Genomic DNA, 23,588 nt, shown 5'->3' on the forward strand with positions numbered 1-23,588 from the left:
GTGAATTGTAAATTGTAGAATTCCCTCATCTTCCTTAGTCTCAGCATCCGTATGGCTTGCAAATTGTAGAAGCCTCGGAGGTGTAACCAGAGAAGGTTCCCATTGTTTTCATTCTGGTGGGATATGTTGTATGCCATTAGAGTGAAAACTTAGTCTTTTGCTAGCAGTTGCCGCTAGGGCATCTATGCCATTTCGTTCGTTGCAATTCGGGACTGCACGCTGGGGTATGTTTTGGTTGGATCAGGGAGAGCAGCATATGTGCCTCCTGATGAGAGACTAATAAGTTTCGAAACCGGTAGAGGTGCTTGCAGCACTCTCTGATTGGACTGGAATATGGTTCGGCTGTATTTTCGTTTTGCAACGAAATTGAAAATGGTTATTCATTTTTAAAAAAGTTAAACTTCATCAAGCAAGTGACTATTTAGCGTGGGCAGTGACTGTATATTTTGATACACGCTATTTTGATATGTTTAGTGTTTGTTTGATAGAAAAATATTTGTTATGACTTTTAAAAGGGCTAATTCTACCTAACTTTTTTATTTGCGTACACGGTAGCGTATACCCTAGACACAACGTGTTTGGAAAATTTTTGACGTTTTGACGTCACACTATCATGGTCCCTATAAAATCTTGGAATTCCTAGCGGTTATTCGCGAACTCAAGCGAGGGTGCTGCCGCTTATTTGGAACTAGAGGAATTGGGATGAAGATTTAAACAAAACATCCGTTAATCTATGTATCAATTTTGTCGATGATTGTCGATTAAATGCTTGTCTGGTGTGTTCATTTAATGAATGATTTATTTATATTAATTAATTACATCAATAAAAATATTAATTATATCAAAATGCGTTATCCCAATTACATCGGCCATTTTCATGCAACTGCACTGCCACCTGTAGTCGACTGAGTTCGCGAATTAACGCTTCGTGATTCAAGTTCATATTCAGGCAACCCAAACCCAAATTACTCGGCACAAAGTAGTGGGTCAGGATTTAGACAAGATACTTGTTTTATGTTTTTTCTTATTGTGGTTCTGTGGTTGTCTAGGACTTTTCATGGATTGTCATTTGTTTCGAGCTTCTGTCATATGTTGTATAATCTGTGTCTAATATTAATATACACGGATTACACGACATTTGGCAGACGCTCGAAACAAATGGCTGTGAATGAAAAGCCCTACTGTTGTTGTTTCTTGTCTGGAATTTGAATTTGGTTTTGGTTCTGGTTCCTTTGTTTTGTTTTTTTTTTGTTGATCCTTTGTTTGGTAGTTTGGCCATTGGTTTGGTCTTGGTCTTGGTCCATCGTCCATCCATTTGGTCGTTTTCATAGATAAGGGGGCTCGTTTTGTGGCCATTTGTGGCAAAAAAGTTCATGAATGGTTAATGTTTAAAAGTGTAAGTTTCTTTATAGTGATTTCACTTTTTGGGTGTAAAATTATTCTTGTATTTTACATAAAATCAAGTTTAATAAAATGGAAGTACCTACATCAAGAAACTTATAAAATAGAAATAGTGGGAAGAAAACCAAACAGTAGTAAACTTAACCCATTTGAAAACCAAAAAACTGAAAAAGGTTAACCCTATATTTAAGGTAGGTATTAAGAAGTAGTTTATAAGGTATATTTTTAACCCTCCAACATAATGTTGATTTAATTTAATGGAATATAAGACATAATTATTGGTGAATAATCATAGGCCCATTAGTATAACTAATGTAATACCAAAAATATATTTGAATGTTTAGTATCTGACTTCTAGCTATCTAAGCTATCTTAAAGCTTCATTTGAAAAAACATCTAGTAGACCAACAATTTGGATTTCGGAGTAACAGATCAATCGAATGTAACATACTAGTGTTTGTGGACTCCCTGAGGAAGGCCTTGGAGGGGGGCTGTAAGGGTACATAATAATAATAATAATAATAATAATAATAATCTCCTTCATCAGGAGATAGCTATCAAGCTGGGACTTCTCCAAACCGACCATCTCCCATATTATCAATACGTCCCTGAGAGTATGCTTGAGGATGGCAACTACAAGCTATACTGGGACCGAACTGTGCTCACAGACCAAACAGTGGCGCATAATAGACCAGATCTCGTATTAGTCAATAAATTAACGAGACAAACAACCCTCATTGATGTGGCGATTCCTAACAACAATAATCTACGTACTAAATTTACTGAAAAGATCGCCAAGTACAGAGATCTGGAAATTCAAATACGGAGACAATGGAGAATGCAAAGTACCCAGACGATACCGATTATTATGTCTACTACTGAAGTCATTCCGAAGACCCTCCTCGAAAGCATAAAAAAGCTGGGTCTTAATGAACATCTTTATAAGACCATGCAGAAAGCAGTACTACTCGCAACGGCCAGATGCGTACGAAAATTTTTGGGAGATACACCTGCATACCAAGTCACCTAGGGCTCGATAACACGGAAAGAGTCCCACCAGAGCTCAATCCTTTTGATACCGTAGGTATCTGGGATGAGTCAATTTTCCCCTTAGAGGGAGTGTGAGCCGTAAGCCGTATGGCTAAATCTGGATAATAATAATAATAGCCTTTATTGCCCAACAGTTTCCCATTTACAGAGCAAATTTTACAATGATTTTTATAACAGCACATACGAATAAAGATACTAAAGTAAAGAAAAATAAAAGAATACTAAAATAAAGAAAGAAACAGAAAAAATAAAATACATACATAAATTTATAACTTACTTTCACACATTCAAAATATGTGCCCGTGATTTATTTTTAAGTTCACATTCGCTGCACGTGAATATATCACAAACACCTACTAATTTATTAGCATTACGGCACATTAGATTTAATGGTGATTTGTACAAAATATTAGTTTGTGCTCTGTTACATAAAAATATATTATTTTGTTGTCTGGATGTTAATCTAGGAACCCATATATTAATTTGTGAAAGTAACTTAGCACAATCTACCTTATTGTTTAACAATTTATGAAGAAATATGACAGAAGCTTGATTTCTACGCTTTTCTAACGAGACAAAGTCAAACTGATTGAGTAAGTTCAAGTAATTACAACCTCTAGGAGGATAAACTCCTGTCAGTTTAAAGCTTAAATGTTTTAAAAATTTCTTTTGAACTTTCTCAATAGTGGATGCATATTGAATGTATATTGGGTTCCAAATAATTGATCAATATTCTAATTTCGGTCTTATTAAACCAGGGTTGTTAACTCTACGGATTTTTCCGTAGATCTACGGATTTTCGAAATTATTTCGGGTTTTCAAATATCGACCACATTTCTACGGATTTTTCAGTTTCAGCCATCAAGAAGCTAAAATGAGGATTTTTTTACTCTTAAGGTGTCATTCTTCTTCTTTTTTGGTCTATCAAGTACCATTCTTCTTCTTTTTTGGTCTGTCAAGTGCCATTCTTCTTCTTATTTGGCCTATCAAGTGTCATTCTTCTTCTTTTTGGTCTGTCAAGTGTCATTCTTCTTCTTTTTTGGTCTGTCAAGTGCCATTCTTCTTCTTTTTTGGCCTATCAAGTGTCATTCTTCTTCTTTTTGGTCTGTCAAGTGTCATTATTCTTCTCTTTTGGTCTGTCAAGTGTCATTCTTCTTCTTTTTTTGGTCTGCCAAGTGTCATTTTCTGTCAGATTTTTGCACTACGGATTTCTACGGATTTTTGAAGCGCCCTCTACGGAAATATTCAGTTGCGTTGTTAACAACCCTGTATTAAACTATTAGGCAATCCAAACCACGTGACCTCTGGTTGGCACACAAACTAAAGAAGAGGTTATGTTTGTGTCTATTTTTCAATGATTTTTCATTGTTTATCGTCGTATTTTGGATTCATTTGGATTTCGTTTCCTGTTTTTGTGAACTTTATAAACTTTACCACAATGCGAACTGATTATTTAAGGAAATTATTATTGGAAACTCCAGATGTTGCGAGAAAGGTAGGCGAAACAATGTTTATTTACTGTTCATTTTGCCCCGATATTTATCAATAATGATGAATTTTGCAAGCAATAACATTATTTCTTTTATTGTTTTAGATATTTATTGAAGCTGAAAATAATTGGGGGGTAATTATTTAGTGTTGACTCACCGCTCCCACAAGTCTGACAACTGTATATATGGTATCTGCCTTACCTTCTTATCATTTTAAAATTAACAATTAACTGCGCTCGGCGTTAATTTTTGTATTTATCTCATTTAAAAATGTGAAATTTTCACATCAATTTCAAATTATGGCCGCCATTACAGTATGCACAGATCGCTTACGTATGGATTGATGACAGTTTATTTCTGCAATGTTTATGTCTGCAATTGATATAATATGCAGTTTATGTCTGCAATTAATATAATATTAATTATTAATAAAATTAAAAAATTAATATATTATGTATTATACAGTACAATTTCTCAAAGGAGGAAGACCTAACCCTTCGGTCCAAACCTAACTTTCGGGTATTAGAGTGTAGAGTGTTTTGTTAATTATTAATAAAATTAAAAAAAAAATAAAGCACCTTCCGTCTTTGCACAAGAAATTATAAAAAATTTTAAATTAGGCAATATTGCAGAAATAAACTGTCATCAATCCATACGTAAGCGATCTGCGCATACTGTAATGGCGGCCATAATTTGAAATTGATGTGAAAATTTCACATTTTTAAATGAGATAAATACAAAAATTAAAGCCGAGCGCAGTTAATTGTTAATTTTAAAATGATAAGAAGGTAAGGCAGATACCATATATACAGTTGTCAGACTTGTGGGAGCGGTGAGTCAACACTAAATAATTACCAATTGGGGATTTAGATCCATACGGAATTGAGTCAGAATTGGATTTTACAGTAAAGTGCAGTCCATCAAGTTACTATTATAGATATGTATTTATACAGATCTGGTGGAGTCTCACAGTTGCTACTCTAAGCAGCAGATGAAAGCATACAAAAGCCTTCAGGCACATAAATATTTTACAGCTGGATTTGTTTTGAATGGAGTAAAAATTGTTAATGATTTCCTGATTTCCATATTATTGTTGGAAAGGTATGCCTTTATTTTATTTATTCACCATTAAGAAATATATGGATAACAGTATTAGTGTCTTTTGGATAAATTGGTTCTAAATATTAGATTTATTTACGTTTATATATCTGTATGAAACCAGACATATTGTCGTCCTAATCTGTAAACTGTGAACTCCATAATTCTCTGAAAATGATTTATTACTGCCATCTATTTGAATTACTGTCATGATTGTTCTAAAATTATATTATATGAATGTCTGATTTTAAATAAAGTATTCTCAATCATTGTAAAGAACGCAAATACTCTAATAAAAATAAATTTTTGTAGTTGAAGAATTTCCAAAAAAAATAAAATATTTTTTTTAGGTGAAGCATTTCCAAAAAGCTAATGCTAAACGACTAAATGCTTGGGTGGGGTGATAGCCAGTTCTGATGACATAGCAAATGCACATTGTATGCGTATGGCCGGTAATAGTGAAGTCTGCAGCCATATTGCAGCAATATATATTGCTGACCTGTAAAAGTACATTTGTACATTATTACCAATAAATACTCTACTCTACTCTACTCTACTCTAATCCTATTTTTAGCTGAGTATGCCCAGAGCAAGACAGACGAAGAAGAACCCAATGCATGTACATATGTTACAGCTACATGGTTTGGAGATAGCAACATATGCATTCTCTGATGAAAAACTAATGAGTTTTGAAACTGTTCGGTCAGAGTGCTTGTTGCGCTCACTAAACGAACTGAAATATAAGAAGTCTTTGGCATTGTGTTGCAGCGATATGAAAATGGTTATTCATTTTTAATTATAATGTACTTCTTCATCATGAGTAATTATGTATTGGTCTTTTAGATGTGTATTTATTTTTGTAATTAGTATCAACTTGTAATGATAATATACATTTATCGTTTAAGGTACGACTATGTTTTGACTCTAAAATAAATGTTTTAAAAATCGAATCCTGCCTCTTTCTGTTAGTAACTACCCATGGATATCACAAATTGTGCTTACTGATAGGTTTGTTCGTAGAACGATCAGCAACTCTTGCCAACCATCAGACACATGCGCATTCGTAGTCTATGAATGCTAACTATTAACTGCACAACGCTAACTGTTAACTGCTCATGCATCTGATGGTTGGCAGCAGTTGCTAATCGTTTGTGTCGTACTACGAACAAACCTATTAGGTCTGGATCCTGTGTACCAAAAAAATTGACTAATAGCAAGCTGAAAATTTGTTAATAGTTTAACGGTGTCCAGTTGGACAAACTTTGATGTATTGTGACACTGGAACAGGGGTAGTTTTAATTGTGAAACAGTTTGGAAACTCAGATTTGGAACATCAGATTACGAAAACATCCCATAAATTTTGTCGGACAGAACATCCAATTGATCTGTTACCCTTTCATTAAATTCTCATGCAAAAATCAGACTGCTATTACTAACCAACATGATTCCTGTAGTTTGACATGGTCTTCGTGTTCTACTCATTAAAATGCCCAGTTGGTGATTTTTTCACCAGTCTGGTTTTTGCATGAGAGTTTAATGAATTGGTAGCAAATCAATTGGAAGTTTTATCTGACAAATTACATAAACATTTTCGTAGTTTGACGTTCCAAATTTTTAACCTGTTCTACAGTTAAAACTTCTAGTGTTCCCATACATCAAAGTTTGTCGGACTAGACACTGTTAAGCTATTAATAAATTTTCAGCTTGCTATTAATCAACTTTTTTTTGGTACGCGGGATCCAGGTCTATATGGAATAAATAAATAACAAAACAAATTCCCTGTCAAAACTGCATTTATTTTGAATAGAATGAAAAACAAAATAATATTGTTTTAACAAAATAGGGGATAAATGTTAAAATTTAGTATTAATAAAGTTTGTCACATTGGCCTAAAATTAATGTCACTAGTTACGTTAGTGTCACATATAAATAATTGTAATAATATTAATAAAAACCATAATTCCTAGCATGAGTGCGTCCTGTTTTTTGATAATTTAGTTAGGCGAGGAAACATAAATGAGTTTCTAATAGGGCTTTTCATTGATTGTCATTTGTTTCGAGCTTCCGTTAGATGTTGTATAATTCGTGTATAATATTACTATACACGGATTATAGGACATATGACAGAAGCTCAAAACAAATGACTGTGAATGAAAAGCCCTATAGAGGGAACACGAAAAAAATTAACATTATCCGATCAGCTCGACTTTCACAGTTCACTACTATACAAGTCACAGGCATGTTGTCAGCTCTCAAAATCACCAAAAACGTAAAGTTTATAAAATAATTAATCCAATGAATGTCTTTAAATACTATATTAAGCTCAAAATCACGACAAAAAACAAATTAAAATTAACATTATTCTGATCAGTTGGACTTCCACAGTTCACTACTATACAAGTCACAGGCATGTTGTCAGCTCTCAAAATCACCAAAAACGTACAGTTTATAAAATAATTAATCCAATGAATGTCTTTAAATACTATATTAAGCTCAAAATCACGACAAAAAACAAATTAAAATTAACATTATTCTGATCAGTTGGACTTCCACAGTTCACTACTATACAAGTCACAGGCATGTTGTCAGCACTCAAAATCACCAAAAACGTAAAGTTTATAAACTAATTAATCTAATGAATGTCTTTTAATACTAAATTAGCTAAAAAATCACGACGAAAAACAAATACGAAAAATCAAAAATTACTTGAGTTTAGGTTAAGAACGGTTTTGTGTGCCAACCAAAGATCACGTGATTTAACTTTGACAGGTCGATGGATTCCCTAATAATATAGTGAGGTTAGTACAAACAGGTTATGAAAATTTTTACAATTACGAGTAACAAATCCATACGTACGATAAGCAGCATTGACAATTACATTGATGTGTTCCTTAAAAGTAAGCTGTGAATCAAAATAAATTCCTAAATCTTTAACAGTGTTGCTTCTCTCCAGTACTGTATCGTCAATCGTATAACGATACACGACTGGATTATTTTTACGACTACATGTTAAAATTTTACATTTAGAAATATTTAAATAAAGGTGATTATTCAGACACCACTCCTGCAACGAGTTAACTTGCCCCTGCAACCTAATACAGTCATTTAAACAGGAAATGGACATATATAACTTCAGATCGTCTGCAAACATTAATTTGTTATCCTCAAGTACGTTACATAGATCATTTATAAAGATTATAAATAACAATGGTCCTAGATTAGACCCTTGGGGAACCCCACTTGTAGCAAGATAAGTGTCCGAACAAAAACCATTATAACAAACACACTGTTTAGGTTGTGTTAAGTAGGATTGTAATAAATTATAATATGTATTATTGATACCCAGAATTTTAAGTTTCTGAAGTAGTATTGAATGGTTAATTTTATCGAAAGCCTTTGAGAAATCCGTGTATACCACGTCAACTTGTCCTCTATCGTCTAAATTTTCACATAGATACTGACTGAACACGGTTAGGTTGGTGACAGTTGATCGTGCGTTCATAAATCCATGTTGATGAACAGATATTATATTTTTAGCTGACAGATATATGCGGGAGTACACAACAGACTCAAAGATTTTAGCAAAATTATTTAAAATGGATATTGGTCTATAATTAGCGATGTTAGTACGATTTTCGGACTTGTATATAGGACAAACTTTAGCTGTTTTCCATACATCTGGAAAAACTGATGATTTTAGAATCAAGTTGAAAAGTGTACAAAGTGGCCTAGTTAGTACATGGAGGCAATCTTTCAATAGAAATGAAGGTATTTTGTCAGGTCCTGAAGTAAATTTATTCTTCAATTTTTTTCCAGCTGCTAAAATTTCAAGTTCACTAATAGGTTCACAACTGATATCTAAAAAAGTATTGGGATCAAAATTGAAATCTAAATCTAAATTTCCCTCATGTATCTCAGGTAGAGAATACACACTTTCAAAAAATGTTCTGAATGCATTTACTATTGTCTGAGGAGTATTAAATATTTCATCATTATAAACCATTTGTCCAGGAATTCTAGAAGACTTTTTATTATTTACAAATTTCCAAAAAAATTTTGGTTCATCTTTTAGTTTCATTTGCACCGTTTGTAAATAAAGTGAATATGCTTCCTTAATTTTTTGTTTTACTAGTAGCCTAACTCCACTGAACTGTACGTAATAATAATTATTTTTGGTTTTTTTAAATTTTTTATGTAATTTAGCTTTTTCCTTAATAAGTTTTATGACCTCACTTGAATACCAACTAGGATATTTATGCTTAAAATTTTTATAAACTGGCACATGGCTATCAATGATTTCATAAAACCTATCATAGAAATTTTGCAATGCTTGGTTGACGTTGCTGAAATTTTCCAGAAAAGCCCAGTCGGTGTAAAAGAATTCAATATACATTGACATATAGTCGGCTTTTTTAAAGTTATAAGTTTTAGCACTCATGCTTGCATCAAAATTGTTTTGTTTAGTAAAGATAGCTTTAAGTTCAATTGATAAAGAGGGGTGGTACGCATCTTCGTGTACCAGTGGAAGAGCATCACGAGATACAGAACAATCAATATTTGAAACTATTAAATCCAGTAATTTATTGTGATTATTTGGAATATTGTTGTATTGTTTCATGTTATAAAACGCTAATAAGTTGTTAATGGAATTTGTTTTACGATCATTAAGATTATTTTGCACATAATTTGGGCAGTTAAAATCACCAATTATCATAACCCTAACCGAATTCAAAATATTCCAATCCTCAAGAACTTCTAAAAAACTGTCAAACTCATCAAGCGATATAGATGGTGGAATGTAAATAACTGCCAAATAAAAAGATTTGAAAGATATATACAATTTGCACACCAAGAAGTCGATTTCGGGAAAATTTTCAGCAAACAGTGACGTATCAACTAACTCAGACTTAATACTAGTATCTACAGCAAAAAGTACACCACCACCACAAGTTAACCCCACTTGATCAAATTTACGATCACTTCGATAAACTTCATAGTTACCCGGAAATAATTCACTAGAATTTACTTCCGGTTTCAACCAGGTTTCACTTAATGCTACAACACTATATTCGCAATCACTCACACTTGAAGAGAACATGTCTATTTTACTGTTAAGTCCTCTGACGTTTTGATAGTAAACTTTGATTTCTTCGTTACAGATACTGTTGGGTTGACTTAGTTTAAAGATACTATTTTTGGAACATCGTTGATATATTTTATCCGACAATTAGTATCACCAGAGTTTTTCCTATCGTATAGCTCTTGTTTAACTTTTTTATAATATTCTAATTGCCGTCTAGTACGATCCGCAGAAATCCCTATATTTTTGTAATTTTTCTTTGCTTTAAGTTTATTAGAGTTTATTAATATTTTCCTCGCAATATCTTCATTTTCAACTGTAATCTTAATTGGCCTATTTTTTGACTTATCGGCAGTACCCAGTCTAACGATACTCATATTAATGTTTGACAGCTCTGGAGACAATGAAGTTAGTATACTTGAAATAACTTCTTTATCGTAATTAGCTTGTTCTTGGGATGGTGTATTTTGTTCCGGTTCAGCAACATTAAAGAACATGACATTTTTCTTACGCTTTAGTCTATCGGTTACTTCCGATACTAAATCTTCAAAATCTACAGAAGTTTCAGTTTTAGCTTTTTCTGCATTTAAGTCTTTTATGTCTTTCTGGAGTTGAATAATAAGAGCCTTTAATTCATTGAGATCTTTACCAATACCTCTACAACCCACACATGTCCAATCACAACCTTTATTACCATTTAGAATACGTACTTCATTTGAAGTAATATCAACACAGGAATGTTTATAGGTATCCTTACAAACACAGCATGTTACCATAAGGTGGCCATCAAATGATAATTCACAACATTTACAAGCAATTTTTGAAGGCATCTTGGATATACAAATCCGTTAGGTAGATAGCAAGAGATACGCCACTGGTAAATTATCAAAGCAATTAAATTGCTAATTGATAAGAAATCGTGGAAATCGAAGTTGAATTGTTGAGGTTATATTTGAAATTCGCACAAAATACTCGATAACAGAAATATTAACTATGCGTTCAAAATGCTGCAGTGATAAATAAACTGTTTATAAATACCTTGATATACTCGAAACAAATTAAACTTGAGCACTTTATACTAAAACTAGTATTTAATTCGGACACAACTGAAACAGGTATAATATCATACAGTACCGTAGTAACAAGTAGGTACATGTACTATACACCGATTTCTTCAAGGCCTTTGATCGTGTGAACCATAATATTTTAATATTTAAACTTCAACAAATGGGTGTTAATGGTCCACTTCTTGAATCGCTGAGAACATACTTGGTTGACCGAGTTCAGATGGTACACATAAGGCATTTTGTTTCTAGTGAGATCAAGGTTCATTCAGGAGTACTTCGCAGGGTTCTCCTTTGGGGCCCCTGTTGTTTAACATATTCATCAATGATATACACCACTGATTCCAGCACAGTTCATCTCTTCTTTTGGCAGATGATTTAAAGTTCTACACAATTATCAACAATACAGCAGATTGTATTAATCTTCAACATTGTATTAATCTTCACAATTTTCTGGAGGGTAAAAACCAATGTCAATTTTTTATTAATTATATTTTAGAGCAACAAGTTACTAATATTTTTTATGTAACAAAAAAAAAATAGTCTTAGGTTACCGATTATTTTTCCAGAAAAAAGTAAGTCTGTTGTATGTATATTCATAAGAAAATATGTATACCTATATCTACATATTGCATACATTTTATACTTATTTGTGTAGGTATGCATGCACAGACAATGTAGTTTGGTGTTTTAATAAAAATAAGTAATAGTTACACTAGGTAGGTACTGTATTATTGACATTAAAAGAAATAAAACCATATACATAATATATATGTATGTACATAATGTATGTGTATGTATGTACATGTACATACATAGTATGTACATGTACAAAGTGTGTTGTACTATTATGACATATATTCGGTACATTTATTTCTGCTAGCCACCACTGATCGGTTGTTAGAATATCCCGGTTATAGGAATATTTTTGCTTGGCACGAAGGCTATTCTAATAAGCGGGTTCGACTGTGTATTGTTCTTTAGTTAGACCTCATCTAGAGTATTGTTCTTGTGTATGGTCTCCATCTTATAATATTTACATATCTAAAATCAAGACAGTCCAACACAAGCTCTTGAAATATGTAGCATATAAAAAGAGCATTGTGACTGTGCAAGTTCGGAAAAGCGACACCTGGTTCATAGCTCAGCAATATTTTTAGCACTTTTAATTATATTGGCCAATTATATTAGTCCTGTTTGCTGGATAATTGTCAAGGCCACAGCCCAAAAAAATTATAAGAAGAAAAAGTAAGACTGAGGTTATGTTATTAAAAGGTAAACAATTGTATATAGTAAATAAATTTAATTATTAAAATGCAGTACTGCAAGCAAAATTCAATTAATTAAATATAATTTTATATAATATTTGCATATCGTATCAGTATTGTGAAGCAAAATATAATTTTTCTTCTTCAATGACAGTAGGTATGAAATATACGTCAATTTGACAATTTCAATTGACAATATGAATTATTTAAGAAAGTTTCAAGATTTCTACGATATTTGCACACAATCGTTTCACGTATCCCCTCACAAGTACTTGCACACTGTGAATACCTTTTGAGTTAAATCAAGTAAATTATCATCAAATTGAAACCCAACTTGGTATTCTCTCATTGCATGACCGACTTTTAAAAATGCAAGTATTCTTTACAGCATAATTAATTTAACAGTTTTGTGTCCTGTGTTCTGAGCTACTTGAGCAGGTTGGTCTCCATGTACCTCTCCATAGAACATGACTAAACCAAACTATCTATGTTCCTTAATGTTGTTCTGAAGCTATTTCCTTGTGGCATTTTTATAATCGACTATTTTCAATGGGAAATGAGCTACAATTTTACCAAAAAATGATTTTATTAACGTTTCGATGCCCAAGTTCTGGTGTCAAAATACAAAATAATACTTTTGTATTTTGACAACGACACCCAACTTGGGCGTCGAAACGTTAATAAAATCATTTTTTTAATAAAATTGTGGCTTATTTCCCGTTGAAAATAGTTGATTTCTATGTTCCTATTTACAGAAGCAACTATGCTTATAACAACTTTCTATCTCGAGCACTAAGATGGGCAAATATTACCCCTGATCTAGTTTTTTTTGTATGGAAGGCTGAATTCATTTCGGGCCTCAGGAGTATGTTTATTTGAGTGGTTATGGAATAGATAGTCATTATTGTGATATGTAAATCAAAATTACGTGATTAAGTTTGTGATATTTAAGTATATTTTATTTTATTGTATTATTATTACTATTTTATTGTATTTTTAAATATTAACACACAAATACAAGTATATTGGAATATATTATTAACTTGTTAATCCTATTAGGCAGTGAAAATAAATAAATTACAAATGAAACACTTAGTTAAATGATATTTTGTTAACAAAAGAAATATGAACTACAGAAATATCAAAAAAATAATTTGCAGTCATGATTCTCTTTGTCTTTATTCCTATCCGGATCAGCTTCCCTAATTACATTTGTGAATTTTATATCTTTGGTCATATCAATACCCTTTACTGTCCTGCCTAAGAGTTTCCCCAGGTCTTCTTTTCCTACTTCTGCCAAAAACCTACAGATCAGCAATTCTTTGTATCAAGTGCTTAATTTCTTAACATTAAACATGACCAAACCATGTTAACCTGCGTTCTCTAATTTTAGCATCAATTGGACAGCACTATGCATAACTCAACCAAGTTCCAAAGGATAGTTTTGAGATAAATTGCTCCAAAGTTTTAGGTATGTTAAAAATACATTTATTAATATATTTGCACAAAATTGTAACAGAAGATTGACCACTTAAAAAAAAAATAAAATTGTAAATACTTGATCTATTCATGCCCTAAATGTATTTTAGGAAGTTTAATTGTTATACACTACTAGACCAACTACCATTTTTATGTCATTTGGTCTATTAATGCAAAACAAAACACTGTGATATGCCTATTGGAATCACTAATATGTATTAAACTATATTTTATAGTATGGGCCATTCCACGAACATACGCCTGTTTTGGATTATTTCGACAACGAATATTTTACTGTGCAACATAAGAAGTACGAAAGTAAATGGCGCTAATAATTATTCCAATAAACAACAATGTAATTTGCAATTTACTTTCGTTCTTCTTATTTTGCACAGTAAAATATTCATTGTCGAAATAATCCAAAACAGGCGTATGTTCGTGGAATAGGGTATATTTTTATTCTTTATACATTAAACATATTATAGTGCGACAACATAATCAATTTAATATATGTTACCTTTTATTGCTCTATTATAAAATATATTAAGAACAAGCTGAAAATGCGAGCATTGTCATAACGAAAACTTTGTATATTTATTTCTATTATGAAAAGTAGTTTAGAATTAATAATTATGTTTTAATGTGCAATTATATCATTCTAATTTAAATGTTATGAACTATAAAGGTAGTTTACTCTTGATCGAAATTCATATTTTTTATATACCTCGTGTAAAATTAATAAAATTTTATACAAGGTGTCCCAAAAGTAGTGGAACGGTGGAATATTTCGCGAACTGAACATCGGATCGAAAAACTGAAAAATACGTATTCAATCATTTTCAAAAATCTATCCAATGACACCAAACACCAACCTCCAATACACCCCCTGGAGGTGGGGTGGGGGTTAACTTTAAAATCTCAAATGGAAACCCCTAGATTTTCTTGCAGATTTAGATTCGTTACGTAAAAGTAAGCAACTTTTATTCAAGACATTTTTTCGAACTGTGGATAGATGGCGCTATAATTGGGAAAAACTATTTATCCTGATACCATGGGTAAATTATAGAAACAGTCTAATATCTCGAGAAATACACTTTCAAATGAGAAACCAAACAAACTTTTTAATACTTTTCGAAAACCTATCGAATAACACTAAACATGACCCTCCAACCCACCCCCTGGAGGTGGGGTGGGGGGTAACTTTAAAATATTAAATAGCAACCCCCCACTTTTTATTACAGATTCGGATTTGTCATGAAAAACTAAGCAACATTTATTCGAAACATTTTTTAGAATTGTTGATAGATGGCGCTTTAATTGGAAAAATACGATTTATTAGCGCCATCTATCAGCATTTTTAAAAAATGTTTCGAATAAATGTTGCTTAATTTTTCATGACGAATTCGAATCTTCAATAAAAAGTGGGGGTTGCTATTTAAGATTTTAAAGTTACCCCCCACCCCACCTCCAGGGGGTGGGTTGGAGGGTCATGTTTAGTGTTTATCGATAGGTTTTCGAAAAATATTAAAAACCTGTTTTTTGGTTTCTTATTTGGAAGTGTATTTCTCGAGATATTAGACCGTTTCTATAATTTACCTATGTATCAGGATAAATCGTTTTTCCCAATTATAGCGCCATCTATTCACAGTTCGAAAAAATGTCTTGCATAAAAGTTGCTTACTTTTACGTAACGAATGCAAATCTGCAAGAAAAACTAGGGGTTTCCATTTAAGATTTTAAAGTTACCCCCCACCCCACCTCCAGGGGGTGTAGTGGGAGTTGGTGTTTGGTGTCATTGGATAGATTTTTGAAAATTATTGAACACGTATTTTTCAGTTTTTCCATCCGATGTTTAGTTCGCGAAATATTCGACCGTTCCCCTACTTTTGGGACACGGTTGCATCATAAATCTTAGAACAAGAAGAGCTTTTTATGAAGAATAACTTTTATTTGTCAAATTAAAAATAAAAGAGTTATAAATGAAAATGTTCTTGGTATCCATAATTTGAGAAAAATCTTCAAATATTATTTTTCCATTAGAAGGATGTACACAGACACAATACTGGCTAGTGATTTTAGTCAATAATTTTGCCAATTCGACAAAAAAATAATTTCTAAATAGTTAATAATTATTACTAAATAATTAGTAATTTTGCCAATTTCGGCAAAATTCTCAAAAAACAAAAAAATTACCTTCTACAATCACTAGCCAGTTGTGTCGAGTTTAGGGAACGACTAGGTATACATAATATTTTAATTTTATAGCAAATGGAACAGTCCATTTATCATAAAGGGGAGGCCGTATTTATACTGGTATAAACCTTTTTAAAACTGTTAATAAATTATTGCTTTTAAAATATTTATACTCAAATTGTATTTTTGAACATCTTATTTATTTTATATAATAATTAAATTCACTATCAAATGTCATTGATGTTTTATTAATACTTAATTTAAAATTTAGTTTGACATTCACGAAGTGTCAAACTCAAATGTAAATAACCTATGCTTGGCAAATCGAGATTTAAAAAAAAAGTAGCCTACTTCCTAATCAACCATTTGAGCTGACGTTTAGTGCGTCTGTAGGAGATAACCGGATTGTGACGTCACATTTTAGACTTTGAGGTCAATTATCTCGAAGACGGTTAGATATATCGAAATGCCGTTTTCAGATTTGGATTCAGAAGGCAAAACTACATAAGAATCCATCGATACACCTGCTCTAAGTATTGCAGGAGCGGCAACGCAATAACACACAGACTTTTGCAAATTTATAAACGAAAAGTTTTCGTTGAAAATGTATGGTGTGTTAAGATTGCTAACTTTATTGGTCATCTATTGAATAATGGGTCTACCTACTTTTCCTTTGTTTTTTAGAAAAATCTATTTCTATGATAGTTTCCTGAATAAACTCACTTTCCATTAAAATAGTGTGAGGTTTTTCTTTTTAAATTTTAATTTCTATGGTTTGGAGCCAACTCTTGCAATTTGTAGTATCATTTTTACGGTTGGTAATTTGTTTTTCCAATATTTGTGTCTCCACGAACTCTTCATTTGTCATTCTGTCCAGAACTAAATGATTTTTTTATGACATCCTTTCATAATTGTAATGTAATTACTTACTATATACAACCGTTGTTGTAGTGTGAGTTGAGATTCGATATTTCCAAAATCTGAGTCGTTAGTTGTCCTGGGAAGATACCTCAATGTAATTTGTTCAAGAGTAGGGTAACTTTCCAAAACTGTTTTCATAATTACCTAATACAATCTTGATGTTTGGTTTTGGTTATCACATGATGTAGTATGGTATAACTAGACCCAAACCCATACATCCAAAGTGAAAGTTATCCTCTAACACCAAATTGTTCTATATGGTCCACATAATGTTCAGAAGAAAGTCACACCATTTTGAGCGTCGGTTTTGGTGGGGAGAAATCGGCAAATTCGTATTTTTTTACGTTTTTCGTCAATATTTCTAAAACTATACCGTTTAGCATGAACAACCTTCTATACAAAAATGTTCTACATTAACTTTGAAATAAAAAAGGCCATATGCATAATCCTTATAAAATTAACGGTTCCAAAATTACGGAGGTAGTATATGGGCCATTCCACGAATATACGTCTGTTCCAGACCATCGCGACAACGAATATTTTAGTGTGCAACATAAGAAGTACGAAAGTAAATGGCTCTAAAAATTATTCCAATAAACAAGAATGTAATTTGCAATTTATTTTCGTACTTCTTATGTTGCACACTAAAATATTCGTTGTCGCGATGTTCTGGAACAGACGTATATTCGTGGAATGGCCCATAGTATAATTGGTCCAAAAAAAGGCCTAACCCAGACATCCAAAGTGAAAGTTATCCTCCAACACCAAATTGTTCTGTATGGTCCATATATTGTTCAGTAAAAAGTTACACCATTTTAAGCGTCCGGTTTGGGGGGGAGAGAGAAGTTGGTAAATTAGTAGTTTTTTTACGTTGTTCGTCAATATTTCTAAAACTATGCTTTAGCGTAAACAATGTTCTATAGAAAAATGTTCTACATAAAATTTAAAACAAAAAAGGTCCTATACATAATTGTTATAAAATCAACGGTTCCAGAGTTACTGAAGGTGAAAAGTGGAGGTTTTCGATACTTTTTATATTTGTTGGGAAATTTATAATATTATTACTGATAAAAGAAATTTTCTTTAACAGGATTGTGTTTTGTAAATAAAATTTGTTATTTCAGTGGCCGATGCTATGTTAGTGATATGCCCTTGAAGAAACGTCAACCTCACCACCCAAGATCATCATCAATTGCCCAAAAAATATAAATAGTATCTAAAACCTCCACTTTTCACACCCCGTAACTCTGGAACCGTTGATTTTATATCAATTATATATCGGACCTTTTTTGTTTTAAATTTTATGTAGAACATTTTTGTATAGAACATTGTTTACGCTAAAACATAGTTTTAGAAATATTGACGAAAAACGTAAAAAAACTACTAATTTACCGACTTCTCCCCCATCTTCCCCAAACCGGACGCTCAAAATGGTGTAACTTTTTACTGAACAATATGTGGACCATATAGAACAATTGGACCGCGTTATGTAATAACGGATTAACCGCCAAAAGTCCAAAATCGAGATAATAGTGCCATCTTGCAGCTAGGGTGCAAATCTATGTAAAAAAATGTTTTTTGTAAAAAAATTTTAAAAAAGCTGTTTTTAAATGCCTGTATTAAGCGACATTTTTTATTTTATTAAAAAAAATCTCACACTAGGATTTGTAATATCGAACTAAACGCCAATAATGGTACATAATCCATTGTCATAAACAAAAATCCGCATCTTTGTAAGTGTAATAACGAATCAAGCGCCACGAATAGTCGGTTAATTCTTTATTACAAAACATAACATATTTACTAACGTTTAAGATATCGAATTAAAAGACATCCTTAGTCAGGTAACATCAGATTAAGCGCCAAATATGTCTCTTAATCCGGTATTCGGATCTTAACTCATGCATATCTTAAAAAATCATTAACGAATTAAGCGACATTTGATCGAATAACTTTTAAAATATAAATTATTATTAAAAAATTTTAAACATATGTAAAAGTCTATTTACATTTGCATTAATATATTAAATATGAAACATGTCAGTCCTATATTTTAGAAATAGTACCAAAAACAAATTTAAAATCTTTAAACCGATTTATCTCAAAACTACATTTTGGCGCTTAATCCGCTATTACATAACGCGGTACAATTTGGTGTTGGAGGGAAACTTTTACTTTGGATGTCGGTTAGGCCTTTTTTTTGGACCAATTATACTATACATACCTTCTTAACTGTGGAACCGTTCATTTTAAAAGGTTTATGCATACATCCTTTTTTATTTCAAATTTAATGTAGAACATTTTTGTATAGAAGGTTGTTCATGCTAAACCGCATAGTTTTAGAAATATTGACGAAAAACGTAAAAAACTGCGAATTTACCGATTTCTCCCCCCTCTCCCCCCAAACCCGACGCTCAAAATGGTGTGACTTTTTTCTGAACATTATGTAGACCATATTGGGACCGTGCAAGTTCGGCAAAGCGACCTCTATTTCTACGCTCTGTACTTTTATTCGCACTTTTAATTATATTGGCCAATTATATTAGTCCTGGTTGCTGGATAATTGTCAAGGCCATAGTCCAAAAAAATAATAAGAAAAAAAAATAAGATGCAGGTTATGTTATGCAAACGTAAACAATTGTATGTAGTAAATAAAATTAGTTATTAAAATGCAGTACTGCAAGCAAAATACAATTAATTAAATTTACCTTTCTATAAAAATTGCATATCATATCAATATTGTGGAGCAATATATAATTTTTCTGCTTCAATGACAGAAGGTATGAAATATAAGTCAATTTGACAATTTCAGTTGACAATATGAATTATTTAAGATAGTTGCAATATTTCTCCGCGACTCGCGCACAGTCGTTTCTCGTTTCCCTTCCAAGTACTTGCACACCGCGAATAGAACAATTTGGTGTTGGAGGATAACTTTCACTTTGGATGTCTGGCTTATGCCATCTTTTGGATCAATTGTATCATACTAATGTCAGATAAAAGGATTAATTTCTTGGAAGTCACATTTTCTTTAAATGTGTTGTCTAAGGCAGCTGCGAAATTGTTGAGAACCCCGACCTGCTTCTCCTTCAATCCAAACATAGCAATGGTCTTTGTTCTTTTGTCCACTGTGTATGCCTATAAGTTATACACACACAACTGCCTTTTATGGTAGACTATATTGGTCGGGATTCTAGGAAGAGGCAGTTTTCTCCAGATCAAAACATAGACTTTCTGTATCAAGCTGATACTTGGCTACAAGCATGTCTTCTCTTCTTTTATTTTGTGTTTTTTTATGTTTCCAAATGCAGATAGTTTTCTTTTTTCAAAATCAGTAGTTTATCATTATTCACACATTGTTTTATTTGACTTTCTAAACGATCACACACATTACAAATATCTATACCTATCTTTACTGAGTTTTTTTCTGCGAAGATTGAATTTTGTCAAAAAAATTTGTTTATAAAGATTGACTGTTTGTCTAAGGGATCAGTCTTATTTTTACCACCATATTTGCCCCTACAGTCAGGAAATCCTTCCGGTCGCTTCATGTTTTTCAAAGCTGAATAAACTATACAACTTGATATTCTTAGCGTTTGTAAAAAGACATTTTTGCAAACAGTTTTGCCACATTTCATTTGATCTCTACTTCTTGGATGTATGAGCATAGTAATGTAAAACTGGCTTGTGCATTAGTCCAACATAATTCTAGCCAAACAGCTTAGTTTAGCATAACTAGACCAGACCAATAATGGCGCTTGCGCTTAATCTACTATTGCAAAACTAAGAATGGCAGTTAAGAATATAGTCTTTTTATGCAAAACAAAAAACTCTTCATAGACAAATTGTGTCTAGGTATAACTTTTTTTTTCGTATGACTACAGAAGAGATTTTTTTCCAGATAGTTTTAGCTATTTGCCATCAGCATTAGCTGTAATCTCGATTTTAAAGAAATGGCACTTGGTCGAGTTATGCAACTGTCCAATTGGTGCCACCCCAGACTTCCCCCAATATCATCATCATGGTTTATTCACTCCAGGCGGAGTGTTTGCCGCCACATACTCATTCTTAATTTTACTCAAGCTTTCTCATTTCCTCTACCTGCATTCATTATCCCTCTTTCTTTTTAACTACCCAATATTCAGTTCCGTACATCCTAGCTGGTCTTATGGCTATTTTATAGAATTTTCTCTTTAGCTTCATTGGAATTTCACTGTCACACAACACACCACTTGCTTTCTTCCACTCCATCCATCCAACCTTAATTCTGCTGTATGCATCTTCATCTATATTCCAATTGCTCTGTAATACCTATCCTAGGTAGAGTCCTTTTCATGAGCATTTTTCAGTGCTTCACAAATGATAGAAAAAAAGGTAAGTCCGTGATAATACACATTTATGATATTTATTCTAACATGACATTTTAGTTAAATCTGACAGTGGTCACATTTTATTTGCAATTTGGCATAAACACAAATCAATTGTGTTTATTGCATTTATAAAATGGTATTTTCTTTGATTTGTATAGTCTTATAAATTGTATAGATTATATTCGTAGATATATATTATATAATAATTCGTAAATAATTTTTTCTTAGATTATAGCGCCATCTATCGACAACTAGAATAACTAGAATAAATGTTATAAATGTCTCTAATCACATACATGCCTTACTTTCTGTCACATACAATTTAATGCGTTAGAAATAAATCGAAAAACTGTGACGCACTTAAAAATGCTCATGAAAAGGACTCTACTTAACCCTTTCAGACCTGACTTTTGATTGTAATACATACATAGTCTATAGTCTAAAATCACATTTTTGTTTAATAGGTAGTCATTTGACAGAAAAACATGAGTTTTCCTTTATTTTATCTATGCGTATTTCCTTCAATGGTCTAATTTCAACTCTGAGTCTTTTGGAGTGTGGGGAGAATTCTCAGTTGATATGTATTTTGGCACGACCAATGCTTCTTTTTTTAGGTTTTTCCACTTATATTTCCATCATCATATAAAAAGAACATTAAAATTTCTTGATCTTTTGGATTATCCGGATTAAAACCTGAAACAAAAATATCAATATAGACCTAAAAAAATCATAAAATCCTTTATAAAAGGTATATTTGTTAAAATCCCTATACAGGGCTACATCACAGAACAGAACTAGTTTTCAATCGGTTGACCGATCATCATCATCAGTGTTTGCTCAGAATCTAACATGCAAACCAACAAGTAAAAAATATTTGGGTAAAAACCCTTTACAAAGTCAAATTTGAGCTCAATGGTACCTAGAGCAGGAAACATTGGATATTTTAAACATCCATGTTTAAATTCACATCATTTTTCTATGTTCCTATGACGGATTATTTGTAGGGGTTTTTACCCAAATATTTTTTACTTTGGTGGTTAGCATGTTAGATTCTGAGCAAACACTGATGATGATCGGTCAACCGATTGAAATCTAGTTCTGTTCTGTGATGTAGCCCTGTATAGGGATTTTAACAAATATGCCTTTTATAAAGGATTTTATGTTTTTTGTAATAAATGGTATGCAGCCAACTACAGGAAAACATTTTTTCCTCGTGGACAATATAGACCTGTTGTCCATTGCAATATACATCATATTTTAATGTTTGTTATCAACAAAAAACAACAATAAATTATCTATGTTGAAAAAGTAGTATATAAATTGATATGTCTACTATTGTATAAAATATAATTTGGTTACTATAAAAATTAACTATTTAGATTGGAAATAAGCCACAATTAAATTGAAAAAAATAATTTTATTAACGTTTCGACGCCCAAATCGGGTGTCGTTGTCAAAATACAAAATACTACTAAATTAAACAAAAATGTTGTTGCTTAGTAAAAAATTCTTCTAATAATTTATTTATATCGGCAATTCAGACATATTAAAATTATTCATTTTGAAGTAGAAGACTTTAAAATGATATTTAGTCCAGGAACCGAAGCTTTTCACCTCGCAATTTTTACAGAATAGATCAATTTGCTTGAAAATTTGAGAATAAGTAGTGGATAGTCAAAGGATCAAAATCTATATCATGCCGAAAGGCGCTTTTACCATGGGGGTGGTTGCCACCCCAACTCGGGGAGGAAATTTATATTATATTTTGACCGCAAAAGTTGATAAAAACATTCATTCTAATCAAAAAATGTTCTATACATTTTTTTGATAAAATTAATAGTTTTCGATTTATTCGCTATCGAAAGTGTTAGTTTTATATCGAAAAAATCAATGTTTTTCGATATATAGGTACTCATTTACGATTCGCTCAATTTTCGCCGTAGAAAAAAATGTTTCAAACCAATTTCTTGGGAATTAAATAACCTTCAATTTCATATTTAAACATTTTTTCGTATCTCTGATGCTAATCTTTGTATTCTGAAAAAAAAATAGCATTTTTTGCCAAACTACAAAAATTAGTTATTCGCTTTTTACTCCAGTTTTTTTAAAAACCAATCATTCTAAGCCAGGCAAACTTCTAGAACCTATTAACAATACATAAATAAAGAAGAATG

At 32.0% G+C, this 23,588-nt stretch overlaps 1 protein-coding gene across 3 annotated transcripts in view; it reads left to right on the forward strand.

The window, feature by feature from the left end:
• The first annotated feature begins 393 nt into the window (after positions 1–393).
• The window catches only part of LOC126884521 (zinc finger protein 235-like), a 54,600-nt gene continuing 31,405 nt past the window's right edge, over positions 394–23,588 (forward strand). The window contains exons 1-2 of one of the 3 annotated variants that reach the window (XM_050650463.1): positions 394–1,592; positions 13,845–13,922. The gene's annotated coding sequence lies outside the window, so the exon portion shown is untranslated. Of the gene's footprint in view, positions 1,593–7,838; positions 7,937–13,844; positions 13,923–23,588 lie in introns of those variants that run through there. The other 2 variants (XM_050650464.1, XM_050650465.1) reach the window with 2 other exon arrangements.

This window comes from Diabrotica virgifera, chromosome 5 (genome assembly GCF_917563875.1).
Source record: "Diabrotica virgifera virgifera chromosome 5, PGI_DIABVI_V3a".
NCBI lineage: Eukaryota > Metazoa > Arthropoda > Insecta > Coleoptera > Chrysomelidae > Diabrotica > Diabrotica virgifera.